This window comes from Bubalus kerabau, chromosome 13 (assembly GCF_029407905.1).
Source record: "Bubalus kerabau isolate K-KA32 ecotype Philippines breed swamp buffalo chromosome 13, PCC_UOA_SB_1v2, whole genome shotgun sequence".
NCBI lineage: Eukaryota > Metazoa > Chordata > Mammalia > Artiodactyla > Bovidae > Bubalus > Bubalus kerabau.
Window position 1 is genome coordinate 835627 of NC_073636.1, and position 26432 is coordinate 862058.

Genomic DNA, 26432 nt, shown 5'->3' on the forward strand with positions numbered 1-26432 from the left:
GCTCTGAGGCATGTGGGACACTCCTGGATCAGGGATAGAACCTGTGTCAACCGCATTAGCAGGTAGATTTTTAGCAGCTAGCTCACCAGAGAAGACTGAGGTTGCCCTTCTGTGAGGTACATTTACATTTATTAGGGAAATCTCCATTTGTAAGGGTGTCCCTCTTTGGACCTAGGAGAAGGATAATTATATCTCAAGGAAGAAACATTTATCAGTGAAGAAGTCAGGACTTAAATCTGCAAACAATCATCTGTTTATTTACTGTGCTTTGCATGATAACCTGCCATAAATGGCCTCTGCCTTCCCCTCAGGGTCTTTCTTCTGTTTGGGGCTGAAGAGCTATTTATGGTGAAGTCTTTGGTCATTTCAGGGAGTGACTCAGTTTTCCTTGGTATCTCCTCTCAATGCAAAAGGTATACATGTTCATTAAACTTCTTTCTCCTGATAATTTGTGTTTAATGATGGAGAAGGAGGGCTCAACCAAGAACCTGAAAGGGGAGAGGGAAATGTATTTTCCTCCTATATACATGCAAAGGAATAACACTCAACAGTGGAAAGGAATGAAACATCAATCCTTCAAAGACAGGGATAAATCTTAGATGCATATGGCTAAGTGAAAGAATCCAGTTGAAAAGGCTGCACCCGGTATGACCCCACTGTGACATTCTTGGAAAGGTAAAGCTACATAGATGATAAGCAGATCATGGAGTGGGGAATTGGAAGTGATCATCTAGGATCGATACCTGTCAATATGCATTTGTCTAAGCCTGTCACTTTATATAGCACAAAGGGTCAATCAGAATCTGTTCCAATGTACTTATGCATTGTACAAGTAAGTCATAGGATGGAATACCAAAACAACAGAATCTCAACATCACTCACTATTCTATCACTATTCAGTTCAGTTCAGTCGCTCAGTCATGTCCGACTCTTTGCAACCCCATGAATTGTTGGTGGGAATGTAAACTGATATTGCCATTATGGAGGGGAGTATGCAGGTTCCTTAAAAACCTGAAAATAGAACTACCATACCAGCCAGGAATCCCACTGGGTTTGCTGCTGCTGCTAAGTCGCTTCAGTCGTATCTGACTCTGTGCGACCCCATGGACAGCAGCCTACCAGGCTCCCCCGTCCCTGGGATTCTCCAGGCAAGAACACTGGAGTGGGCTGCCATTTCCTTCTCCAGTGCATGAAAGTGAAAAGTGAAAGTGAAGTCGCTCAGTCGTGTCTGAGTCTTAGCGACCCCACGGACTGTAGCCCACCAGGCTCTTCCATCCATGGGATTTTCCAGGCAAAAGTACTGGAGTGGGGTGCCATTGCCTTCTCCGCTGGGTTTGCTGAGACTACCATAATTCAAAGAAACATATGCACACTTATGTTCATTGCAGCCCTATTTACAATAGCTAGGACATGAAATCTGGAGAGGGAAATGACAACCCACTCCAGTACTCTTGCCTGGAAAGTCCCATGGATGGAGGAGCCTGGTAGATTACAGTCCATGAGGTCAGGAAGAGTCAGACAGGACTCAGCGACTTCACTTTCACTTTTCACTTTTCACTTTCATGCATTGGAGAAGGAAATGGGAACCCACTCCAGTATTCTTGCCTGGAGAATCCCAGGGACAGAGGAGCCTGGTGGACTGCCATCTGTGGGGTTGCACAGAATGGGACATGACTGGAGCGACTTATAAGCAGCAGCAGCACATGGAATCAACCTAAATGTCCATCAACAGAGAAATGGGTAAGGAAAAGTGCTACATATATATAGTGTAATATTATGTAGCCATTAAAGAAATGAAAGTGGGTCCTCTGAAGAGATGTGGATGGATAGTCAGTTATAAAGTGAAATGAGACAGAAAAACAAAAACAAATATTGTATATTCATATAATATACAAATATTGTATATTAATATTCATTGTATATTGTGTGTGTATATATATATATATCTGATATATATATATATATATATATATATATATATATATATATATATATATCAGATCAGATCAGATCAGTCTCTCAGTCGTGTCTGACTCTTTGTGACCCCATGAATCACAGCACGCCAGGCCTCCGTGTCCATCACCAACTCCCGAAGTTCACTGAGACTCAAGTCCATCGAGTCAGTGATGTCATCCAGCCTTCTCATCCTCTGTCGTCCCCTTCTCCTCTTGCCCCCAATCCCTCCCAGCATCAGAGTCTTTTCCAATGAGTCAACTCTTAGCATGAGGTGGCCAAAGTACTGGAGTTTCAGCTTTAGCATCATTCCTTCCAAAGAAATCCCAGGGCTGAGCTCCTTCACAATGGACTGGTTGGATCTCCTTGCAGTCCAAGGGACTCTCAAGAGTCTTCTCCAACACCACAGTTCAAAAGCATCAATTCTTCGGCGCTCAGCCTTCTTCACAGTCCAACTCTCACATCCATACATGACCACTGGAAAAACCATAGCCTTAACTAGACGAACCTTTGTTGGCAAAGTAAAGTCTCTGCTTTTCAATATGCTATCTAGGTTGGTCATAACTTTCCTTCCAAGGAGTAAGCGTCTTTTAATTTCATGGCTGCAGTCACCATCTGCAGTGATTTTGGAGCCCAGAAAAATAAAGTCTGACACTGTTTCCACTGTTTCCCCATCTATTTCCCATGAAGTGATGGGACCGGATGCCATGATCTTCGTTTTCTGAATGTTGAGCTTTAAGCCAACTTTTTCACTCTCCTCTTTCACTTTCATCAAGAGGCTTTTTAGTTCCTCTTCACTTTCTGCCATAAGGGTGGTGTCATCTGCATATCTGAGGTTATTGATATTTCTCCCGGCAATCTTGATTCCAGCTTGTGCTTCTTCCAGTCCAGCGTTTCTCATCATGTACTCTGCATATAAGTTAAATAAACAGGGTGACAATATACTGCCTTGACAAACTCCTTTTCCTATTTGGAACCAGTCTGTTGTTCCATGTCCTGTTCTAACTGTTGCTTCCTGACCTGCATACAAATTTCTCAAGAGGCAGATCAGGTGGTCTGGTATTCCCATCTCTTTCAGAATTTTCCACAGTTTATAGTGATCCACACAGTCAAAGGCTTTGGCATAGTCAATAAAGCAGAAATAGATGCTTTTCTGGAACTCTCTTGCTTTTTCCATGATCCAGCGAATCTATACGTCTATCTATCTATCTATCTATCTATCTATAGGCTTCAATGGTAGCTCAGCTGGTAAAGAATCCTCCTGTAATGCAGGAGGCCCCAGTTCAATTCCTGGGTTGGCAATATCCCCTAAGAAAGGATAAGCTACCCATTCCACTATTGTTGGGCTTCCCTTGTGGCTCAGATGGTAAAGAATCTGCCTGCAATGTGGAAACCTGAGTTTGATCCCTGGTTTGGGAAGACACCCTGGAAAAGGGCATGGCAACCCACTCTAGTATACTTGTGTGGAGAATCAATCCCCTTTGCAGAGGAGCCTTGCAGGCTACAGAATGAATAGGATTGAGCAGCTAAGCACAGCATATATGGAAAATGGTGCTGATGCCTTTATCTCCAGAGCTCACATAGAGGCACAGACACAGAGACCGACCTTGACTATGCAACAGGGGAGGGAGGAGGGGCAAACTGAGAGACCAGCAGGGACATGCATGCCCTGCTAGGATGTATGTTTGCTGTTATTGCTTTTGTTTGTTTTTAAATTTCCTTATTTCTAATAATCCTTAGGTCTTTAACCAAACAGCTAGTGGAGAGCAGCTTTCTAATACATGGAGCTCAGCTTGGTGCTCTCCATTGACTTAAAGAAGAGGAATGAGGGGGTGGGTGGGAAGCTCAAAGGGAGTGGATATATGTGTACATATAAATGATTCACTTCATTGTACAGCAGAGAATAATGTAACATTGTAAAATGACTATAACACAAAAAAAGAGAGAGAAAACAAATAGGTGGTCCTGGTGCTATGACTCTGTGCTCCCAAAGCTAGGAGCCCAGATTTGATTCGTAGTCAGGGAACTGTATCCCACAAACCACAACTAAGACCCAAAGTAGCCAAATTAAAAAAAAAAAATTAAAAACTAGGAATGCCACAGACAGCATAAAAAATAAAATAGTATCCATATATTTCTGATAAATGTTATAAAAAATGGGGACATTTCCTTTTCAGGAAAAGACCTCAGAGTTATTTAAAATAAATTAAGGAACTTTAAAAAAAAAAAAAAAAAGCAACAACAGAAAACCTATTATGCCAAACAAAAGTCAGACACAAATGCAAACACATGATCCAGTTTTTATGAAATCCTAGACAGTAGATCTAATCTCTCGAAACCAGCAAATCATTGGCTGCCTGGTGTTGATCAAAGTGGTTGGGAAAAGGACAAGAGAGGATTTGTGGTGATGGGAACATTCTGTATCTTGCCTGTGGTGGCTGTACATGGGTGTATTTACTGTCAGAAATCATAAAACTATACCCTTAAGTTTTATTGCATGTAGATTATACTAAGGTCATGAAACGATACTTAACATGATTTGTCACTAGAGAAATGCAAGTCAAAACCACAATGAGAAACTATCTCACATCTAAGATAGCTTCAATGTAAATATCAGAAACAACAGAATACAACAAGAGTGCACAGGATTAACAAGTGGTGGGAGAACGTGGAGACACTGGAACCCTGTATCTTGTTGGGGAGAATGGAAGATGATGTGGCCACTGTGGAAAACAGTCCACACATTGCTCAAAAAGTTAAAATTGACATATGAGCTGGTAAAACTACTCCTAGGTCTAAACCCAAAAGAATTGTCAGTAGGGACTCTAACAGATACTTTTACACGAATATTCATACCAGCACCGTTCACAACAGACAAAAGGGAGATGCAACCCAAACATGGGTTCATCCATGGGCAATGGATAAGCAAAATGCGTTACATACACAGTTACCCCTCAAACAACACAGATTTGAACTGCACAGGTCCACTTACACCTGTATTGTTTTCAATAAATACATACTATGACATGTCCCATGGTTTTTGAATCCACAGAAGTTAAACCGAGCTTATAGAGGGCTGACTGTAAAGTGTACACAGATTTTTGACTACATGGAGGAATTTAATACTTTTTTGCTTTCAGAGAACTAATTTTGTAAAGGGAATGTGCTTAGAGATATAACTTGATACTTTCATCTCCACTTGCCTACCTCCCATCTTCATTCTGAAGTCTGAGAGCTACCTCGGTATCAGCAGGGCCCACAGCCATGACTTTCCACCTCTACTCTGTTCCTGCAGGTGCCGCTCCCTCCCCACCCCCACCCCCCCGCCGCCCCTCCTCCATAGTAGTCACTGCTTATTGTTTCTCAGGCCCAAACAACGATTCCATTCTTGGCTCCTTCCTTCCACCAGCTCCAGACATCAATTGAAGAAAATAAAGTTGATTCTGTCTTTGAGATATATCTAGTTCTACCCATACATGAGTACTTGATTACACTACTAGTACCAGTGACTTCCCTGATAGCTCAGATGGTAAAGGATCTGCGTGCCATGTAGGAGACCCCAGTATGATTCCTGGCTTGGGAAGATCCGCTAGAGAAGGGATAGGCTACCCACTCCAGTATTCTGGCCTAGAGAATTCCATGGAGTGTACAGTCCAGGTGGCTGAAAAGAGGCAGACACGACTAAGTGACTTTCATTCGTTCACTCACTAACTCAGTACCAGTGAGCAGGCAAGTAGATTTTAAGTAAATGCTGCTTAATTAACTGCCCATCTAGATGGAATAAAATCAATCCAACAAAAGTCAGTGAATAGTGAACCTAAGTGGAAAGGAAAGAAAAACCGGTAGAGGACACAGGGGAATATCTTCATGACCTCAGGTAGCCAAAAGTCCAAGGGCAGGAATTTGTGTCTGCTGTGTTCATGCCGCATCTCCAGTGTAGATGCCCAGTGTTTCCAGAGGGAACATAAAGGAAACTTCAACACCATCTGGAGGAAACTACACACATGCAAGCACTTGGGTCATTGTGAAGACACGCAGTGTTCTTAATGATCAGGTTGAATGTCATATAAATGCCTCATTAGTCTAATGCAGTCCTAATTAACACCCATTCAGACTGATTTTCAGGATACACTGATTCTAAGTTTCACATGAAAAATGAGCAAGAACACCTAGGAAAGCATGAGAGAAAAAAGCCAGGTCTAATGATGAGGTGTGATAAGGCCTACCAGGAGATAAGACAGATTTTAAAACCAGGATTATTATTTTTTTAAAGAATCCAGGCCACTACTGTTACAAGTTTCATTATTGGCTCAGATACCAATACATAAAACCCTATTCCGAAGATTTTTGGCTTGTTAGGTGCCTCCAGATTCAGAGATCTCCACTCTTATTTTATTTCTGGTTTCTCACTCAGATCATTTATTAAGAGTGAAAGTTGGGTAATCCCATTCACACTTATGCAACACAAAAAGCTGTATACACGCTCAGAGTGTTAATACTCTCTGTAGGCAGGTGAGAAGTGCCCAAGTGGCAGGAGAAAATAAAACTGCGATTGGTGGACTTTTTTTATTCCTTTTTTCTAATTCTGTGTTGTCATGACAATACCTGGTTCTGCCTGAACTTGATCTCAAATCTTGGGATTACCAATGCGTTTTTCTCATGGAAATGTCTTCCTTAAATTATGTTAATGTGTCAAAAGACTACGTATTTGCTTTGAAATCTACCTTTCTTTAAGATTCTTGTCAATTGTTTTATGGCCAGGCATGACTCACCTTGTGCCATGCTATCTCAAAATGCATGTTGTGGGTGAGGTGCCTGGTGCAACTCTCTCAGCTTTGAGGTGTTTCTTTTCTCTAATTAGCAACTTGCTAATACATATATAACTCCTTAATAGAAACTAGCAAAGGGGCACTCTTTCTGTCCCCTTCTGATGTCTATATCAGAAGCTTTCTCTCTTTTATACTTTAATAAAATTTTATTACATAAAAAGCTCTGAGCGATCAAGCCTCATCACTGGCCCCAGATCAAATTCCTTTCCTCCAGAGGCCAAGAATCCTGGCATCTGTCACAGCTCATCGCAGCAACATTTCAATACTGAAGAGATTCTCCAAGAACTAAGAGTCTTTTAATAGTACAAAGCCATAGATTACAAAATGAAAATACATAGGACACCCCCCCTAATTTGTGCAGCTTCATAGGTGCCACTATGTGGGTCAGGAAGATGCCCTGGAGGAGGGCATGGCAATCCACTCCACTGTTCTTTCCTGGAGAATACCATGGACAGAGGAGCCTGGCAGGCTACAGCACATAGGGTCGCACAGAGTGGGACACGAATGAAGTGACTTTGCACTCACACACCTTAATTTGTCAAGAAATAGCTGGAGTAACAGGCAGATTTGGCCTTGGAGTACAGAATGAAGCAGGGCAAAGACTAATAGAGTTTTGCCAGGAGAACACACTGGTCATAGCAAACACCCTCTTCCAACAACACAAGAGAAGACTCTACACATGGACATCACCAGATGGTCAACACTGCAGTCAGATAGATTATACTCTTTGCAGCCAAAGATGGAGAAGCTCTATACAGTCATCAAAAACAAGACCGGGAGCTGACTGTGGCTCAGATCATGAACTCTTTATTGCTAAATTCAGACTTAAAGAAAGTAGGGAAAACCACTAGACCATTCAGGTATGACCTAAATCAAATCCCTTATGATTATGTAGTGGAAGTGAGAAATAGATTCAAGGGAATAAATCTGATAGAGTGCCTGAAGAACTATGGACAGAAGTTGGTGACATTGTATAGGAAGCAGTAATCAAGACCATCCCCCCAAAAAAAGAAATGCAAAAAGGCAAAATGGTTTTCTGAGGAGGCCACACAAATAGCTATGAAAAGAGAAGTGAAAGGCAAGGGAGAAAAGGAAAGATACACCCATTTAATGCAGAGTTCCAAAGAATAGCAAGGAGAGATAAGAAAGCCTTCTTCAGTGATCAATCCAAAGAAACAGAAAAGCAATAGAATGGGAAAGACTAGAGATCTCTCCAAGAAAATTAGAGACACCAAGGGAAATTTTCCTGCAAAGATAGAGCAATAAAGGACAGAAATGGTATGGACCTAACAAAAGCAGAAGATATTAAGAAGAAGTGGCAAGAATACACAGAAGAACTATACAAAAAAGATGTTCATGACCAAGATAATCACGATGGTGTGATCACTCACCTAGAGCCAGACATCCTGGAATGCGAAGTCAAGTGGGCCTTAGGAAGCATCACTATGAACAAAGCTAGTGGAGGTGATGGAATTCCACTTGAGCTATTTCAAATCCTGAAAGATAATGCTATGAAGTGCTGCACTCAATATGCCAGCAAATTTGGAAAACTCAGCAGTGGCCACAGGCCTGGAAAAGGTCAGTTTTCATTCCAATCTCAAAGAAAGGCAATGCCAAAGAATGCTCAAACTACTGCACAATTACATTCATCTCACATGGTAGAAAAGTAATGCTCAAAATTCTCCAAGGCAGGTTTCAGTAGTATGTGAACTATGAACTTCCAGATGTTCAAGCTGGATTTTAAAAAGGCAGAGGAATCAGAGATCAAATTTCCAACATATGTTGGATAATTGAAAAAGCAAGAGACTTCCAGAAAAGCATATACTTCTGCTTAATTGACTACACCAGATCCTTTGACTGTGTGTATCACAAAATATCTGTGGAAAATTCATCAAGAGATGGGAATACCAGACCACCTGACCTGCCTCCTAAAAAATCTGTATGCAGGTCAAGAAGCAACAGTTAGAACTGGACATGGAACAACAGACTGGTTCAAAATCGGGAAAGGAGTAAGTCTGGGCTGTATATTATCATCCTCCTTATTTAACTTATATCCAGAGTACATCATGAGAAATGCTGGACTGGATGAAACAAAAGCTAGAATCAAGATTATCAGGAGAAATATCAATAAACTCAGATATACAGATGACACCACTCTTATGGCAGAAAGTGACGAGGACCTTGATGAAGAGCCTCTTGATGAAGGTGAAAGAGAGTGAAAAAGGTGGCTTGAAAGTGAACATTAAAAAAAACTAAGATCATTATTTTTCCATCAAAGGTCCACCTACTTAAAGAAATGGATTTTCCAGTAGTCATGTATGGATGTGAGAGTTGGACCATAAAGAAGGCTGAGCACCAAAGAATTGATGCTTTTGAACTGAGGTGTTGTAAAAGACTCTTGAAAGTCCCCTGGACTGCATGGAGATCAAACCAATCAATCCTAAAGGAAATCAGTCCTGAATATTCATTGGAAGGACTGATGCTGAAGCTGAAGCTTCAATACTTTGGCCACCTGATGCGAAGAACAGACTTATTGGAAAAGATCCTGATACTGGGAAAGATCAAAGGCAGGAGAAGAAGGTGCGACAGAGGACGAGATGGTTGGATGGCATCACTGACTCGATGGCCATGAGTTTGACAAACTTCTGGCATATAGTGAAGGACAGGGAAGCCTGGCGTGCTGCAGTCCATTGGGTCACAAAGGGTGAGACATGACTGAGCGACTGAACAACAGCAATCATTACAAAGAATTCAAGTGATGTTTAAAGTAAAGAAAGATATGTGAAGGCCTATCTCCACTGGCTTTTTCTCCAAAAGGAATTTTCTCACCTTTTGCTTTATAAATTGAATTCATTTTACCCCCTTAGTCCAGACTCAGGCTTCTGTTTATATACTGGAAAATTCCTCTACCAACATTTGTGTAAGCTGATACCCTTTAAAGTCTGCTTGTTTCTGAGTGTAAATCGGCTTACTCCCCAAGCCCCCGTGATGGGTAATGTCTGGTGACAGTAAGGTCCACCAGGTGCTCTGCCAAAGAGAAATGTTGAGAATGACCTTTGACAAGTGAAGTCCCTGCCTCCCTCTGCACCTGCCTGTCTGCTCTGGTGATGCTCAAGAGCCCACCAGAGGTGGCCGTGGGAGGGGACCACCTCGGGAACCAGGACACAGGCCACTCACATCGCAGCTCCCCGGTGCTTTGAAGATTGTACTTGCTCTTAAAGTTTATGAGTTTTTGTTTTTCATGTTTTAGGCAAGGCAGAGAGAAAAACTGAATGAAGAACACCATGGATAAGCTTCTGTCCGAATCAGATGAGAGGCTTCAGCTTCATCTGAAGGAAAGAATGGCTGCTCTGGAGGATAAGGTGAGCCAGCCCCACGGCCCCTTTAGAAAGAGGTGCATCTGGCCTGTCCTGGCCCGGCCCAGTCTGTGTGTGTGGGAAATCTCCAGGACAGGAGTTGGAAAACTGTTCCCATAGAGGGCCCCAGAGTGAATGTCTTTACTGGTTATGAATAATTGAGTAGCAGCATTTCATGCTAGTCAATAAGCATGACAGCATCCACAGGCAGTGTGTAAGGGAAAAGACATAGATGTGTGCCTGCAACCCTTACAGAAAGCACCAGTGAGCCGGATCCACCGATGTCCCCGATGTTACCAGCCACTGTGCTAGAACTTTCTTCTACGTCCACCCTCACCCCTTCGTTTCTTTCTTAGAAGTTTATTTCTGGGGCTTTGCTGGCAGTCCAGTGGCTGAGAGTCTGCCCTGCAAGGTCAGGGATGCAGGTTCGATCCCTGGTTGGGGAGCTAAGATCCCACATGACACATGGCAACCACGACAAAGGAACCCTGTGTGATGCAGCTAAGGCCTGACAGTCAAATCAAGAAGTTTAGTTCAGGATCTTTTATATAATGTGATACAAAAGATTGAAGCAAGTAAAAGCAAGCATTCTCATACTCCAACTCCAGCCTTCTCTCTTTTCATTTGCTTTGGAAAATGTCTGAGAACCTCTATCAGAGCAGCTCAGTGGGCAACACTCTGGTTCAGGTTTGGTGAAAACCTGTCCCAGCTGCACCAGTGCCCTAAAGACGAGGCCCAGCACGTTCCCCGAGGTCGGTGCTTGGGCAACGCTTGTCTGAGAGAGACCAGTGGTCACTACAAGTTCTGCGGCACGTTTTTTCCCCCACAAAACCCAAGATGAAACACACACCTCACTGGAGACCACACAGGCTGGTCCTCTCACTACACCCTGACCTGTGGGCTGGCCCTGAGGTGGGGATAGTTTTGTCTCAGGTTTGAATTTGGCATGTGAAACCTGCTCCAATTTCCTGAGTGACCACTGAACTGCAAAAGCTGAAAGCAAGTATAAAGCAGTTTCACTTACCCCAGGGACCTGGCCTCCTTGTATCTAGAATATCAGTCGGGCAAGGAGGAGATTGTCTGTGTACAAGTTAGTGTTAAAAGTTGTCAACCAGTCTCGTGCTGGCACTTCACTCTGGGCGCGAGGTCCACCACTCATCCTGAGGTGCTTTATGCTTTCAGACAGAAGTATAGCCATCCCGCAGTCCAAGCAGCATCTGTAAGAACTGACACTAAAGTACTGTATGTATCTTTTTCAGAATTCTCTCCTATGGGAAGTTGAAAATGAGAAAAAACAATTAGAAGAAATGAAAAACAACAAGGTACTTAAACCTCTAAATCGTTTAGAAATTTGTTAAGAGCGGAATTGAGCTGGGTTCATTGTTACAGTTACTACAGATGCTTAGCAGAAGTTGAGTTACATTTTCTTTATGGCTAGTCGACTGCTATATCGTGTATACCATTTCTGGTTTTGAACACTGAATGTGTTTGCATTATAGGTGGATTTATAATGTGTGGCCATTGTGTGTAGTTCAGAATTCTGAGTAGTCCTTTCTGGGTTCACCCGAAAGCTGAGACAAAGCATGACCCTTTCACGTGGACTGTGCTGCGCATCAGAAAGATAATACGAGCCACATGCAAAATCTAAAATTTCCTAAAAATGAACAGGCTACTTTACGTTCTTTTTTCACCATGAGACTTAAAATCTTCTGTGTGATTTCCACATCGAGCTTTGCACCGGCCTGTCTCATGTGCTCAGGGGCTGCACGAGGCGAGTGACTGCCATGGCTGACAGCACAGAGCTGCCAGGTTGAGTCAAGTGACTCGGAAACTTGGCCAGTTTGACTTGTTTTACCCCATGAGGAAGTGAAGTGGGCTGTAGAGGAATGAATGTGAGGAATGCCCAGGAATGCAGGTAAGCTCCATGGAGACAGTTTAAAGCAGTAAGAGGAGCAAGGGCAATAGAGTGAGTCGTGTCCCCCTGACCCGAACCCCCGCCTCAAGTCCAGCTTCTTTCTACAGACTTCATCGTTGGTAATGGCTTGCCATGTTTCCTCCAGTGCCGGGGTCCAGCCCCGGCTGATCCAGGGTATTCGAAGGAGAGATGGCTAGGCGACCTATTCAAATGTTAATTAGAGATAATAAAGAGTAATAGAATGAGGATAGCTCAGTAGGAAGATTCAGTGGAGAAAAGAGGCTGAGTAGCTTGGTTTACGCGGGAGACCAATAAAACTTCAAGACAAGAAGTTTGCACCACGTACGTAGGCCGCAGGCGTCCTTCCGTTCTCCCAAAGGAGAGGAGACACTGAGGCCTCCCCGGTCGGATCTTAGAAGCCCAGGCATAATTAGCAAGCATGGTGGGTTCCGCACTCCAGATGGAGACTCAGCTAGAATTTGGGAGACAGAGTGACATGGGGAGACCAAGTTTCAGTGAACAAGGCCCGCACTTTATTTTCCAAAGTAGTTTTTATACCTTAAGTTATGCATAGAGGATAATGGGGGAAGGGGTAGAGCCATGCAGCAAGCCAGGCTTTCTTCCTGCAAACTTATCATATGCAAAAATTCAGGTGATTGACATCATCTTCTGGCCCGGAGGCCTGTTAACATTTTAAGAAACTTATTTTTCTCTAAAGGTGATTATTCCAAAGTCAGGCACCAGCCTCCCAAAAAGCATTGGACAAAGCTGCATTTTACATTTCTATACACCCATTATATCAATCAATACACTGCCAAGGACACAGTAGGTAAGGAGTATGGAGACTTAGCAGCAAACATTGGCCCAACAAGTGAAAAACCCTTCACCAATACAATTTCTAATCAATCTTTTAACTACTCAAAGGAATCTGTGTTTAGGCAGTTTAGAACATCTCCTGCCTCTCACAGTTGGGAGGCTCTGAACAATCACATGTGGCCGGAAAAACCCATTCAGGCAGGCTAGAGGATTTCCAAAGGAGTTTGTAGGTTGAAACACTGTCACATCCAAGAATTATTAACTGCAGCTGTAAGCTAACTCTTTTTTCAGAGAGAGGTAGTGGGAGACAGCCCCCTGTAAAGTCAGAGGTGTAGGTGAAAGCACAAAGCAGAAAGTAGGCAGACTCTGGTTTGGGGGGGTAGATGCTCGAGAATTTCCAGGGGGACTCCTGAGGCTCGATCCCGCCTTTGCGTATGCCGAGCCTCCTTCCTCATGACCTTTGTCATGGGCGGAGTTCCTCACGCTGGCTCCCAGCAGTGATAGAATTCCAGTTGAGCTATTCCAGATCCTGAAAGATGATGCTGTGGAAAGTGCTGCACTCAATATGCAATATGCACTCAATATGCAATATGCCGGCTCCTGGCATCTCCCCCTTTTTTATTTCTTAAAACAGCCAGATGCAGCTCAGTCGCGAGCTTCTGAATGTTCTGCCAAAGAATCCTGACAATACAAGGAAGAATGATTATGAGAAGATTAGACAGAATGTTTTTTCCAGAAATAAAAATTAGAGAAGGTGTGAAAAAAGTCATTAGCTGTGGTAAAATCCAGTCAAGAGTGTTTCAGGGTCTGTATTTGATTATGAAGTTTCCCTAAGTCCAGGCCAATGTCAGAGCTGTTCCAAACACCTGAGATATGATTTTTGACTTTTTCCCATTCATAATCTGTCTCGTTTACCTTTAAAGATGTCACGCATATCCACTGGTAATCAGCGTGGCAAGACAGAGCCATTTTCACTTTTAAAGCCTGTAAATCAGTCCCAATATGCATTATTGCCTCTTCTAAGGCGTCTACTCTCATCTCTAATTTCCTATCTATAGCTTCCTGTGTTGCTAGAGTTGGTGAAACATTTTTAGACATGGTATCAACATATTGGGCAGTATGCACTTGTTGAGTCAATGATATTGCTGCCACAGTAACAGAAGTAATTGCAGTTATTAAAGCTGATATTCCTAAAATAAGCCCACAAATCGTCGCAATCGCATTAAATCCTGAAGTTGTTGTAATACAGCAAGACTATAGTTATATCAATAAGTGGTTACATTATAAGATAAGGTGGACGTTGTAACACTACAAAGGAGCAAACATTATATTGAGGGTTTAAACAAGATGAGAGCATACATTGTTCACAGGTCACTACATTGGGTCCACCAGTTTAAAGTCACATGTACATTAAGTTTTCCAGAATCGTTGGTAAAGAGAAAAACATAAGGAGAGGGTAGACAAGCCAAAACAGAATAAGTAGAATTATTTTCTGGTTGGAGTTCGCGCTGCAGCAGCCTCGTCAGTCTCGCCGGGACCTCGATGTTTATCTTGCCTCCCCTTCTGGTCGGCTCCTCTTTTGTGATCGAAGCAATGGGGGAACTGGATGTCTGGGGGTCTGCAACATGGTGAATCAGCCTGTCTAAATTGGAGAATCTGCATCCTGTGGAAAAATATAAGCACATCCTCGACCGATAGTTAATAATGGGTCAGGACCCTTCCATTGTCCTGAGAGGGCCTTCCATTTGACTAATGGTTTTGCATTTAATTGCTCCAGGCACCAATGACGAAGCATTGCAATAGTTCTGGCTGAAATCAGTATTTAAAATATTTATTACAAAAAGAGCATGTTGCAAGATTTGATGGGGAGAACTATACTTAAACTCCCCTTCTTTTAGTTTTTGAATTTGGATTTTTAATGTTTGATGCGCTCTTTCAACAATGGCTTGTCCCTGTGGGTAATAAGGGATGCCTGTATTATGTTTAATTTGAAACTTTATACAAAATTTCTGAAAAGACTTAGAAGTGTAAGCAGGAGCATTGTCAGTTTTCAAAACTTTTGGCAGGCCCAAATATGAAAAACAAGTAAAGAGATGTTGTATTACATCTTTACCTGCCTCTCCGGTACGAGCAGTTGTAATAATAATGTGAGAAAAGGTATTTACAGTTACATGAACAAAAGACAGTTTTCCAAATGAAGAGACATGAGTTACATCCGTCTGCCAGAGTACGTTAGGTTTGAGACCATGAGGATTAACTCCCATAGGTAGATTATTATAAACAGTGGGGCAGTGTAAGCAAGAACGCACAATCTCTTGAGCAGTCTCTCTGGGAATTGCTTTGGAATTGCTATCTCTCTTTGGAATTGCTATCTTAAGGCAGTAGCATATTGATGATGAAGTGAGTGAGAGGCTCTGGCCTCCTCAATCACAGTAGCCACTGTATTTCTGGTTAACAAGTCAGCCAAATCATTAAAGGCATTTAAAGGGCCAGGCAATCCGGAATGAGCCCGAATGTGTCCAATGAAAAATATTTTATTCCTTTTCCAAATTTGTTGCTGTAATTTAGTTAACAAATGAAATATGGTGGTTTTATTTTCAGGCAAAACCGCAGTTTCAATGTGTGGAATCAGCCTGACCACATACTGAGAATCAGAGTAAAGATTAAATTCCTCATCTGCAAACATAGCAAAAGCCTCTATGACTGCTGTTATTTCAGCTCTTTGAGCTGAAGTTTTTTGTGTTTTTAAAACTTTTTGGTGATTTTTAGTAACTATGGAGGCTTTACCATTTGTTGTCCATCAGTAAAGGCTATCTGAGCATTTGGAATAGGAGACTGTTTACATCTGACAGGAAAAATAACTGGATGTCTGGATATAAAATTCAGCAAAACATGTGAAGGTAAACGATGTAAAAATTTTGACCAAAATAGTTTCCTATAGCAATCTGCCAATTTTCAAACATTAGAAGAGCATCAAGTTGTTCCTTATTATATGGAATTACAATTTCTGATGACTCTTTACCAAATAATTCAATGTTCCGCTTTTTTTCTTTAATATCAAAGTAGCTATCAATCCTGGATAAGAAGCCGCTACTTTTTTAGTTTGAGCGGGAAGATGGACCCACTCTAGGGGGCCGTTTTGCCATAAAACCAATTTTTTGTCTGGCTTCCCCAATTACACCTATGGGGGTTTTATGGCAAAGGAATTGTCAAGCAGTTGTCAATTTAATTTTTTAATTTTTAAAATTTACATTTTAACAACATAAATTTAGAGATATGTTAATTTAGGTCTAATGTTTAGTTTAGGTCTCTGTATAAATTTAAATAATAAATGTATAACCTCCTTATCTCATTTTAGTATACAGATATACCTAAATGCAAAATGTATTTATATATGTATTTATATATGGCAACAAGTATAAACTTATTGACATATATATAAATCAATATACTTGAATTAATCTTTATAATTAATATGTTAATTAATATATATTACAGCAATACAACATGCACACAGCTAATACCAACCAACACAAACCAATGTACTGCAATAGTACATGTCACACATATATAATATAATTATACAGTATATAGAACATATATCATCACAGCACATCAATCCATACCAATTAATATCAGCCACTCACACATTATATTACTGCACTATATATTTAATTATACAGTATATATATAATATGCATATATAGTATACATATTTATATACAAATTAATCAAGTATAGATCTATAAATAGAATTAGGTATACCTTTATTATATTTTATTTATACCCATACCTAACTAGGCAAACTGTAATTATGTAAATATATTTATATTATGTATTTATAACAACATATAAAGTATTGTTAATTGTACCACCTGTTGATGACTAAGAAATTGAGAAAACCCTTCTCTGAGTATCTCCTATTTGAGACAGCACATCCCTCCCCCATAGGGTAAAGGGCAGCATAGGAACTACATAGGGTTGGAAAGTTCCACAGGTATCCTCAAACTTCCAATCTAACATTTTTGAACTTCTAACTACTGTGGGGGCTTGAGGGCAAATGAAACAAAATTTGACTCCTGAAATCTATCAGGGCAACTTGCCAATCATCACTATTTTGTAAAAGACTTGCAGTTGATCCTTATTAAGTGAAATTATTATATTTGCTACTTCTTTTCTAAAAAGTTCTACACTTCTTTTTTCCTCCTTTTATAATTAATTGTGCCACCAAGCTGGGATAAGATAAAACTATTTTTCTTGGGGTCACTGGTCACAAGCACCCTGTAGGTGTATGTTCTGTGGCAAGAATAATTTAATCTCATCTTTTGGCAATATTAATCCTAATTAACTGATCATTTAAAGTCTCATCTACTTTAACAAGTCTTAGTCAACTTTCTGTTGTCTTAGTCAACTTTCGCTTAGAACTGGAATTAGGATCGCTTTTTAAGCAATCAAACAAAGGCTTTAAATCTGCAGTAGTCAGTTTTAAATGTGGGCGTATCTAGTTAATGCCCCCTAATAATTTTTGGAAATCATTTAAAGTTAGTAAACAATCTTCAAATGGGCATTATCAATTTTCAAAACTTTTGGCACCTAAATATGAGAAGCAAGTAAAGAGGTGTTGCACAACATCTTTATAAGCTTCTCCAATTATCGTTTTGTAAACTAAATCTGGTCTATATCTTTTTATATGACAAGTAACCATCTAATCTTTGCTTGAATACTTCCAGCAACGGGGAACTCACTACTCTTCAAGGTTTTAAACTCTCCCTCACCTTTTTCTCTACAGCATTCCCACCCCGCATACCACTTTCTCTAATCCCACCAACTCATTTTCAGTAGTATGTGTTGGCCAGGAGCTGGGTCAGTCTTTCCCAGCAATGTTAAGAGACGACTGTTCCTGTGTCTAATAGCCCTGAGATTTTACTTTTTTGAATTAAAAGATCTTTTAAAGGCCTTGGAGCTGTAATTTCCTGCACCCAAAAGGCTAGATCACTAGATCTAAACGCTCTGTGGCTCTTAGCTTGAGAAGTCAAATTTTTTCCTGTCTGATAAGGTAAAAGCAAAAACTGTGTTATTCTTTGACCTTTATTAATTTGCAGTTTTGGTAGGCGGCGAGATCAAAACTTTAATTTCTCCAATATAATCAGAATCTACCACACCATACACCACCGAAATTTCTTGACAAGAAAGCGAGCTACGCCCTAGCACAAGTCCTACAATGCCCTCAGGCAGGGGGCCAGCCACTCCCATTGGAATCGGAGCATGTCAGGGGTTAATATTGTTGCTAAATCCCCTTAGCCTGGGTGAGACCCCCCTGAGGGGGTTTTCTCCAAGGAGCACGCTCTGCATATTGTGCAGTCTGTTTTAAAAGCTCCACTGTTCAAAAACTTTTTATCTTCCTCAGGCTTAGGCAACACTTTGAGAGGCTTTGGGGGCAAAGCGGGGAACTCTTGGGCCCTGGAAGGCACAAACGGAGGTGGCGGCGATGGCCTTAAATCAGAAAGTGGTGGATAAGTTTTTTGTTTTTTAAAGGTTTGCGCAGAGCGGGAGGGAGCTTGCCAGGGCACCTGGTCACAGCGTCTCTTACTGTCTCTCTCTCTCTTCCTCTCTTCCTGCCTTTCTCACTTTTCTCTCACCCTTCCTTTTTCGCTACCCTTCTCTTTCCTTCGTTTCTTTCCCTTTACCCTCTTCTCTTCCCTAATCTTTTTTGTTTTTTTCTCCCTATCTTTTTCTCTGCATCTCCTTTTTTAACTTCCTTTCTCTATCTTGATGCATTCCCTGATTCCTTCCTTCTCCATTCCTCTCTCCTTTTCACTCTTTAGTTCTTTTTCTATCTTTAGATCTTTCTCTATTTTCTTTCCTTTTTTTTTTCTTTTTATTTTTCTCATTTTTTTTTTGTTTTTATTTTTGCTTGGGTGAGGCCCCCCCTGAAGGGTTTTTATGCAATGAGCGGGTTCTGTATATTGTGTATTCTTTAAAAGCTCCTTTGTTTAAAAGAAAAAAAAATTTTTTAAATCTTTTTCAGCCTTAGGCAATGCTTTGGGAGGCACTGGATGTAAACTGGGGAATTCTTAGGCCCTGGGAGGTGCAAGCGGAGGTGGGGTAGTCGCCTTAAATCAGAAATTGTTGGATAAATTTTTAAAGGTTTGTGTAGAGGGGGAGGGGGCTTGCCAGGGCGCCCGGCCGCAGCGTCCTGTAAGCCCTCTCCTTCCTCGGGAGGTAGAGCACAGTCTCCCTCCTTTCCTTTGTCAATGGCAGAAAATATGATCTGCGCAGAAGGTGGAGACCCACTACCATCCACCGCTATTGCCTCTCCCATAGGCTATCCCACAGCCTCATAACGAGGGTCCAGAACATTTTTAATCATATTTATAGGATAAGTTTTTAGTTGTTTTTTACCTTCACCCAAGTATCTAAATTAACAGTAGCCTCTTTAACAGTTTCAAGATTACTTGTATAAAGAGTTGCCATTTTTAGTTTCAGTGTTACCCATGTCAGAAAATTAAGTATAATAGAAGATAAAGCTTTTAGCTTTTAAAAGATCAGGCTTTTCTTTGGCCTTTTAACTTCAGAAACCGTTTTCTCTCTCTAAGTCTTCAACACTTTCAACACTTCCCACTCCTCCGCCCTGTCTATCCTACAGGGGGGTCCACGGCACCCTTGAGTGGGGTCCTAGCCATCCCGAACATTGGAAGAACAATAGGGCTGATGACCCAGATTGTTCCGGGGGAGAAACAGTAGGCTGATGACCCAAACTGTTCCAAGGGAGGAGCAGTAGGGCTGATGACCCAAACTGCTCCGTGGGGGAACAAGAGGGCTGATGACCCAGTTGTTCTGAGAAGGGGGGGCAATAGGGCTGATGACCCTAATTGCAGGGAGCTTACCTTGGAATAGCCTGTCTCGGGCGCCACCTGCCGGGGACCAGCCCCAGCTGATCCAGGGTATTCAAAGGAGAGACGGCATAGGCGAGGGTCAGGAAACAACTGCTTAATTACACGTTAATTAAGGACACAAAGAGTAATAGAATGAGGATAGCTCAGTAGGAAGATTCAGTGGAGAAAAGAGGCTGAGTAGCTTGGTTTACGCGGGAGACCAATAAAACTTCAAGACAAGAAGTTTGCACCACGTACGTAGGCCGCAGGCGTCCTTCCGTTCTCCCAAAGGAGAGGAGACACTGAGGCCTCCCCGGTCGGATCTTAGAAGCCCAGGCATAATTAGCAAGCATGGTGGGTTCCGCACTCCAGATGGAGACTCAGCTAGAATTTGGGAGAGAGAGTGACATGGGGAGACCAAGTTTCAGTGAACAAGGCCCGCACTTTATTTTCCAAAGTAGTTTTTATACCTTAAGTTATGCATAGAGGATAATGGGGGAAGGGGTAGAGCCATGCAGCAAGCCAGGCTTTCTTCCTGCAAACTTATCATATGCAAAAATTCAGGTGATTGACATCATCTTCTGGCCCGGAGGCCTGTTAACATTTTAAGAAACTTATTTTTCTCTAAAGGTGATTATTCCAAAGTCAGGCACCAGCCTCCCAAAAAGCATTGGACAAAGCTGCATTTTACATTTCTATACACCCATTATATCAATCAATACACTGCCAAGGACACAGTAGGTAAGGAGTATGGAGACTTAGCAGCAAACATTGGCCCAACAAGTGAAAAACCCTTCACCAATACAATTTCTAATCAATCTTTTAACTACTCAAAGGAATCTGTGTTTAGGCAGTTTAGAACATCTCCTGCCTCTCACAGTTGGGAGGCTCTGAACAATCACATGTGGCCGGAAAAACCCATTCAGGCAGGCTAGAGGATTTCCAAAGGAGTTTGTAGGTTGAAACACTGTCACATCCAAGAATTATTAACTGCAGCTGTAAGCTAACTCTTTTTTCAGAGAGAGGTAGTGGGAGACAGCCCCCTGTAAAGTCAGAGGTGTAGGTGAAAGCACAAAGCAGAAAGTAGGCAGACTCTGGTTTGGGGGGGTAGATGCTCGAGAATTTCCAGGGGGACTCCTGAGGCTCGATCCCGCCTTTGCGTATGCCGAGCCTCCTTCCTCATGACCTTTGTCATGGGCGGAGTTCCTCACGCTGGCTCCCAGCAGTGATAGAATTCCAGTTGAGCTATTCCAGATCCTGAAAGATGATGCTGTGGAAAGTGCTGCACTCAATATGCAATATGCATTCAATATGCAATATGCCGGCTCCCGGCACTCCAGAAGCTTTTCTACACCTGAGATGGAACTTCCTATTCATTATGCTTTATAAGGGTTAATATTGTTCTGAGTGTTTATATTTGTTATGGGACTCTTAGAGAACATTTTCTCAGAATTAAAATGTTCGGAGTTGATAACTACTCCTGTAACCTGTTATGCACATTTTGGTGCAAGTCATTTTACACCCAAAAAGCAAGCAGTGCAGGCTGTGTCACTTGCTGTTTTGTAGGACCAGCTGATTCTAAACCTGGCAACGCTGAGAGCCGAACTGTACCAGACGAGGTTACTGGTCTCGTCTTGGTACCAGGGAGAGTGGTGGTCACAGTATTGAGAAAACTCAAAACCACAGGCGGAGGTTTGGAAATGGGGGCCGACCAGTTGATATTTGGTGTGTTAATTTGAGGGCCCTGACAGACTGTGACACCGATGTTTCTGAAGAGTCGCAGAAGGTTAATGGTCTTTTTTACATGAATGGAGACTGAGACATGACTTGCCTTTGGCTGCGGTGGGAGGAATCACCTGGCTTGTAAATGAGACGAGCAGATTACTGAGCATCCTGACTTTTTCTTACTCATTGTTATAGGGTCTGCTGCTGCTGCTAAGTCGCTTCAGTCGTGTCCAACTCTGTGCGACCCCATAGATGGCAGCCTACCAGGTTTCCCTGTCCCTGGGATTCTCCAGGCAAAAACACTGCAGTGGGTTGCCATTTCCTTCTCCAATGCATGAAAGTGAAAAGTGAAGTAACTTAGTCGTGTCTGACTCTAGCGACCTCATGGACTGCAGCCTAGCAAGCTCCTCCGCCCATGGGATTTTCTAGGCAAAAGTACTGGAGTGGGGTGCCATTGTCTTCTCTGGTTATAGGGGCAGTAATTCTTATTAAGAATTTAAATGTTTCTTTGGCTTCTTCATGGAAAATGCTCACAAGTAAGAAATAAACTTTAGCAAAGGTTATTAAAGTGCTTAACTGGTGACATTCATTCATTTGTAGGAAATCGACTGCTGCTTGAATCCTGACTTAGTAGACACTTTGGAGCCCATACGCATATTTCTGCATTTGTGCGCTTAGGTGATCCTCGTGGTCCAGGGCCCCTCCCCAGCCTTCTTCTAGAGAAAAGGGATATCACTAGAGACAAAGGCAGAGCCAGAAACTGGCCCTGTGTTTGAAACCACAGTGGGTGGAGTTCAGGAGAGCACATGCCCTGCAGAACGGATAGGGGACATGGCCAGACTTTCTGGCAGAGCTCCTCCAGGGTGACTGGCTGGTGCTTTCAGAGGTGGGGAACCCCTGCTCCTGGGGTGGACACGGTGAGTGTGAGGAGGACTGCATAGACAGTGGAGGAAGAGGAGGTGGACACAGCCTCCTGTTCTTGGGGTTTTGGGGTAATGAGGAGGGCCCTGGTGCCAGGACCCAAGGCCTGGCATGGTTGGGGGGTTCAGATGGAGAAGCCTGGGGCCTGGTCACCAGTCCCCTGTGTGTCAGTGAGAGTGAGAGACGAGAAGAGGAAGCAGCTGCGGGGCGGGAGGGGCCTCTGTGCTCTGAAGACAGTGGGCCACAGTGGCTGGTGCGAGGGAGGGGTGTCTCCAAGAGGCAGCTCTCGAGGGGTCATGGCAGTGACTTAGCAGCACAGGTGGGGCCTCAGAGTGGGGCTTGTGGGCAGTGTGGACTGGGTGGGGGGCACTATGCTGGCTCAGAAGGGAGGGAGTGGGTCCTGAAAATCTGCCTCACAGGCAGGGCAGGCTCAGTGTATTTAGCAGGACCTCCCAGATAAATTGGTCTTGTCTCTGAGACCTTCTCCTCGAGGAAAGAGCTTCGGGTGAGGAGGAGGAGAGAGATGGAGGCTGCACTCCATGAGGGGACTGGGAAGTGATGGTTGCAGGGGGTGCGGTGACCAACCCGGAGGCCTCTGTGGCCCTCAGAAGACCCGCGAGGGTCTGCAGTCCACAGCGGGACTGTGTTGTACCCCTACCCCATTCCCAAGTGTGCTCTGGCCCCAGGCCCTTGGGTAGAAGTGGAGCAGAGAAAGGAGCGGTTCTGTCAGGAGGGAGGGGAGACGGGAGGGATACAGGCATGGCTTGGGGAGATTCCAGACCTCCATCTCCTGTGCAGCACAGTTTTCCTTGCAAAACCGTGGAGCAGAGCAAAGTGTGACCCCGAGCTGGCTGAGCTGGTGGTTGGCCCTGGCCACTCTGCAGATGTATGGGGTGTCCTGCCCTCAGAGGAGGGCTCTGTCTCCCGGGTTTAGGGACTCCTACACGTGAAGGTGCCACCCTCTTCCCAGAGACAAGACTGAGCAGAGCTTGGGTGGTCCTGCAGTGCAGGCGGCTAACAGTCAAGGCGGACACGCCTGAGTAACTGAACTGACTGAAAGATCAGTAGGAACACAAATTAGCAAAAAAAACCTCACTAAACCTGATAAATATTTGCCAATTCTGTGGCTTCCTTCCAGCTCATAAGCACAATTTTATAAAACTGCTATCTGTATGTATTAACCATTTCTATTTCTTCCCTTGTCACTTACTTTGAATGGACTATATGTTTCTACATGATTCTCAGTTATCTCTAAGGACATTAAGTGTCTGTCTCAGTGGTGTCTGAATAACAGTTTGTAGATAGAATGGAGTTCTCATCAGACAACAATTAAATGAGATAAGCAAAGGCAAATTACTGAGTTTTTAATAAAGTTAAATTTATTCAATTTACTTTACTGAATTTACTCAGTTCTTGTGACCCCATGAATCATAGCACACCAGGCCTCCCTGTCCATCACCAACTTCCGGAGTTTACCCAGACCCATGTCCATCGAGTTGGTGATGCCATCCAGCCATCTCATCCTCTGTGGTCCCCTTCTCCTCCTACTCCCAATCCCTCCCAACATCAGGGTCTTTTCCAATGAGTCAACTCTTCGCATGAGGTGGCCAAAGTACTGGAGTTTCAGCTTCAGCATCAGTCCTTCCCATGAACACCCAGGACTGGTTTCCTTTAGGATGGACTGGTTGGATCTCCTTGCAGTCCAAGGGACTCTCAAGAGTCTTCTCCAACACCACAGTTCAAAAGCGTCAAATCTTTGGCGCTCAGCTTTCTTCACAGTCCAACTCTCACATCCATACATGACCACAGGAAAAACCATGGTCTTGACTAGACGAACCTTTGTTGGCAAAGTAAGGTCTCTGCTTTTGAATATGCTATCTAAGTTGGTCATAACTTTCCTTCCAAGGAGTAAGCGTCTTTTAATTTCATGGCTGCAGTCACCATCTGCAGTGATTTTGGAGCCCAGAAAAATAAAGTCTGACACTGTTTCCACTGTTTCCCCATCTATTTCCCATGAAGTGATGGGACCGGATGCCATGATCTTCGTTTTCTGAATGTTGAGACTTAAGCCAACTTTTTCACTCTCCTCTTTCACTTTCATCAAGAAGCTTTTTAGTTCCTCTTCACTTTCTTCCATTAGGGTGGTGTCATCTGCATATCTGAGATTATTGGTATTTCTCCTGGCAATCTTGATTCCAGCTTGTGTTTCTTCCAGTCCAACGTTTCTCATGATGTACTCTGCATATAAGTTAAATAAGCAGGGTGACAATATACAGCCTTGACGTACTCCTTTTCCCCTATTTGGAACCAGTCTGTTGTTCCATGTCCAGTTCTAACTGTTGCTTCCTGACCTGCATACAGGTTTCTCAAGAAGCAGGTCAGGTGGTCTGGTATTCCCATCTCTTTCAGAATTTTCCAGTTTATTGTGATCCACACAGTCAAAGGCTTTGGCATAGTCAATAAAGCAGAAATAGATGTTTTTCTGGAACTCTCTTGCTTTTTCTATGACCCAGGGAATGTTGGCAATTTGATCTCTGGTTCCTCTGCCTTGTCTAAAACCAGCTTGAACATCTGGAAGTTCACAGTTCATGTATTGCTGAAGCCTGACTTGGAGAATTTTGAGCATTACTTTACTAGCGTGTGAGATGAGTGCAACTGTGCAGTAGTTTGAGCATTATTTTATTATTCTTACAGTTTATTTGTCCTTTACTTTGAGATTATGTCCTTTCCCTTTTCTTGTGTTAAAACGTATTTTTACAGAATTATAGTAATGGTAAATGGCAGTTTTTTATATTCCTCATGTGACAAAATACTGAAACATACCTATTTTGCCCCCACAATTACCAGTTATTTTATATCTTACTAGTCCAGTAAATCCGAAAGTCAATTAGCTAAATATACTCCTTCATGAGATGAACCTATTTGCAGGGCAGGAATAGAGATGCAGATGTAGAGTAAGGATGTGTGGACATGGAGTGGGAGGGAGGAGGGGATGGAATGAACTGGGAGATTGGGATTGACATATGTACAGCTACCATGTGTAAAACAGACAATTAGTGTGAAGCTGTTGTATCGCACAGGAAGCTCAGCTGCATGCTCTGCTATGACCTAGCGGGGTGGAATGGAGGGCGGCAGGAAGAAAGTTCAAGAGGGAGGGGGTATATATACACACATATGGCTGATTCACTTTGTTGTATAGCAGAAACAAAACACTGTAAAGCAATTATATCTCAATTTTAAAAATGAGTTAAGCATGAGCCTGCACAGACACACTTAAAAAACTTTTGTGGAAAGACTCCTGTGCTAGCAGGCTTCCAATACGTCTTCAGTGATCCCTGCCTCCTGGTATACACACCCTTGTGGGCCCCTCCCACACGGTACCAGGGATTGTCTGTATGACCAAGAGAACACAGGAAAAATGATGGCGTGTCACTCCTGAGATTAAGTCATACAAGGCTGTTCAGCTGTCACATGGTTGCTCTTTCATTCTTCCATCCCTCCGTCTGCAAGAAGCCAGCTGCCATGTCACGAGTAACACGACAGAGATGTCCTTGTGATGGGAACTGAGGCTTCCTGCCCACAGCCAGGTGAGTGACACTGGGAGCAGACCTCTCAGCCCGTCAAGCCTTTGGATGAGTGCAGCCTGATGGAAGACCCTGAGCCAGAACTGCCCAGCTAGGCAGCTGCTGAATTCCTGACCTACAGACACTAAGATATAATAAACAGCTGTGTATTAAATGACGAAGTGTGAGGTAATGTGTTACGGAACAATAAATAACTCGTGCAACTCCTTTTTCGGCTGCAAGACGAACATATCTCTGGCCCCAGCGCAATGCCACAACTGCTTAACATGTATTCATGTGGATGTTGGGAGAGAGAAAGGATTAGCCAGGTCTATAATGTCTATTATCCTGGCTTCAGTTTGCATACATTGACTTCTTCCTTCTCTGTTGCTTTTTCTACTTCTCTCATGTTGACCAGAGTACTCAGTAAACTGAAAAATCCAGCTCTAGCAAAGCAATCAGTTTTATAAGTCTGCAGG

The 26432-nt window shown here is 42.9% G+C and overlaps 2 long non-coding RNA genes across 5 annotated transcripts in view; one reads left to right on the top strand and one right to left on the bottom strand.

Annotated features, from left to right (window-relative positions):
- LOC129625258 (uncharacterized) overlaps positions 1-26034 on the top strand; it is a 41785-nt gene extending 15751 nt beyond the window's left edge. Inside the window, exons 2-4 of one of the 4 annotated variants that reach the window (XR_008701295.1) lie at positions 10033-10144; positions 11398-11460; positions 25901-26034. This is a non-coding gene — a long non-coding RNA (uncharacterized LOC129625258). Of the gene's footprint in view, positions 1-10032; positions 10145-11397; positions 11461-15470; positions 15527-21664; positions 21842-25900 lie in introns of those variants that run through there. The other 3 variants (XR_008701297.1, XR_008701294.1, XR_008701296.1) reach the window with 3 other exon arrangements.
- Positions 1997-16621, bottom strand: LOC129625259 (uncharacterized). The gene is made up of 3 exons (XR_008701298.1): positions 12400-16621; positions 11163-11406; positions 1997-2862 (listed from the first exon to the last, which is right to left on the bottom strand). It is a non-coding gene; the product is annotated as an uncharacterized LOC129625259 (long non-coding RNA).
- Positions 26035-26432: the final 398 nt, after the last annotated feature.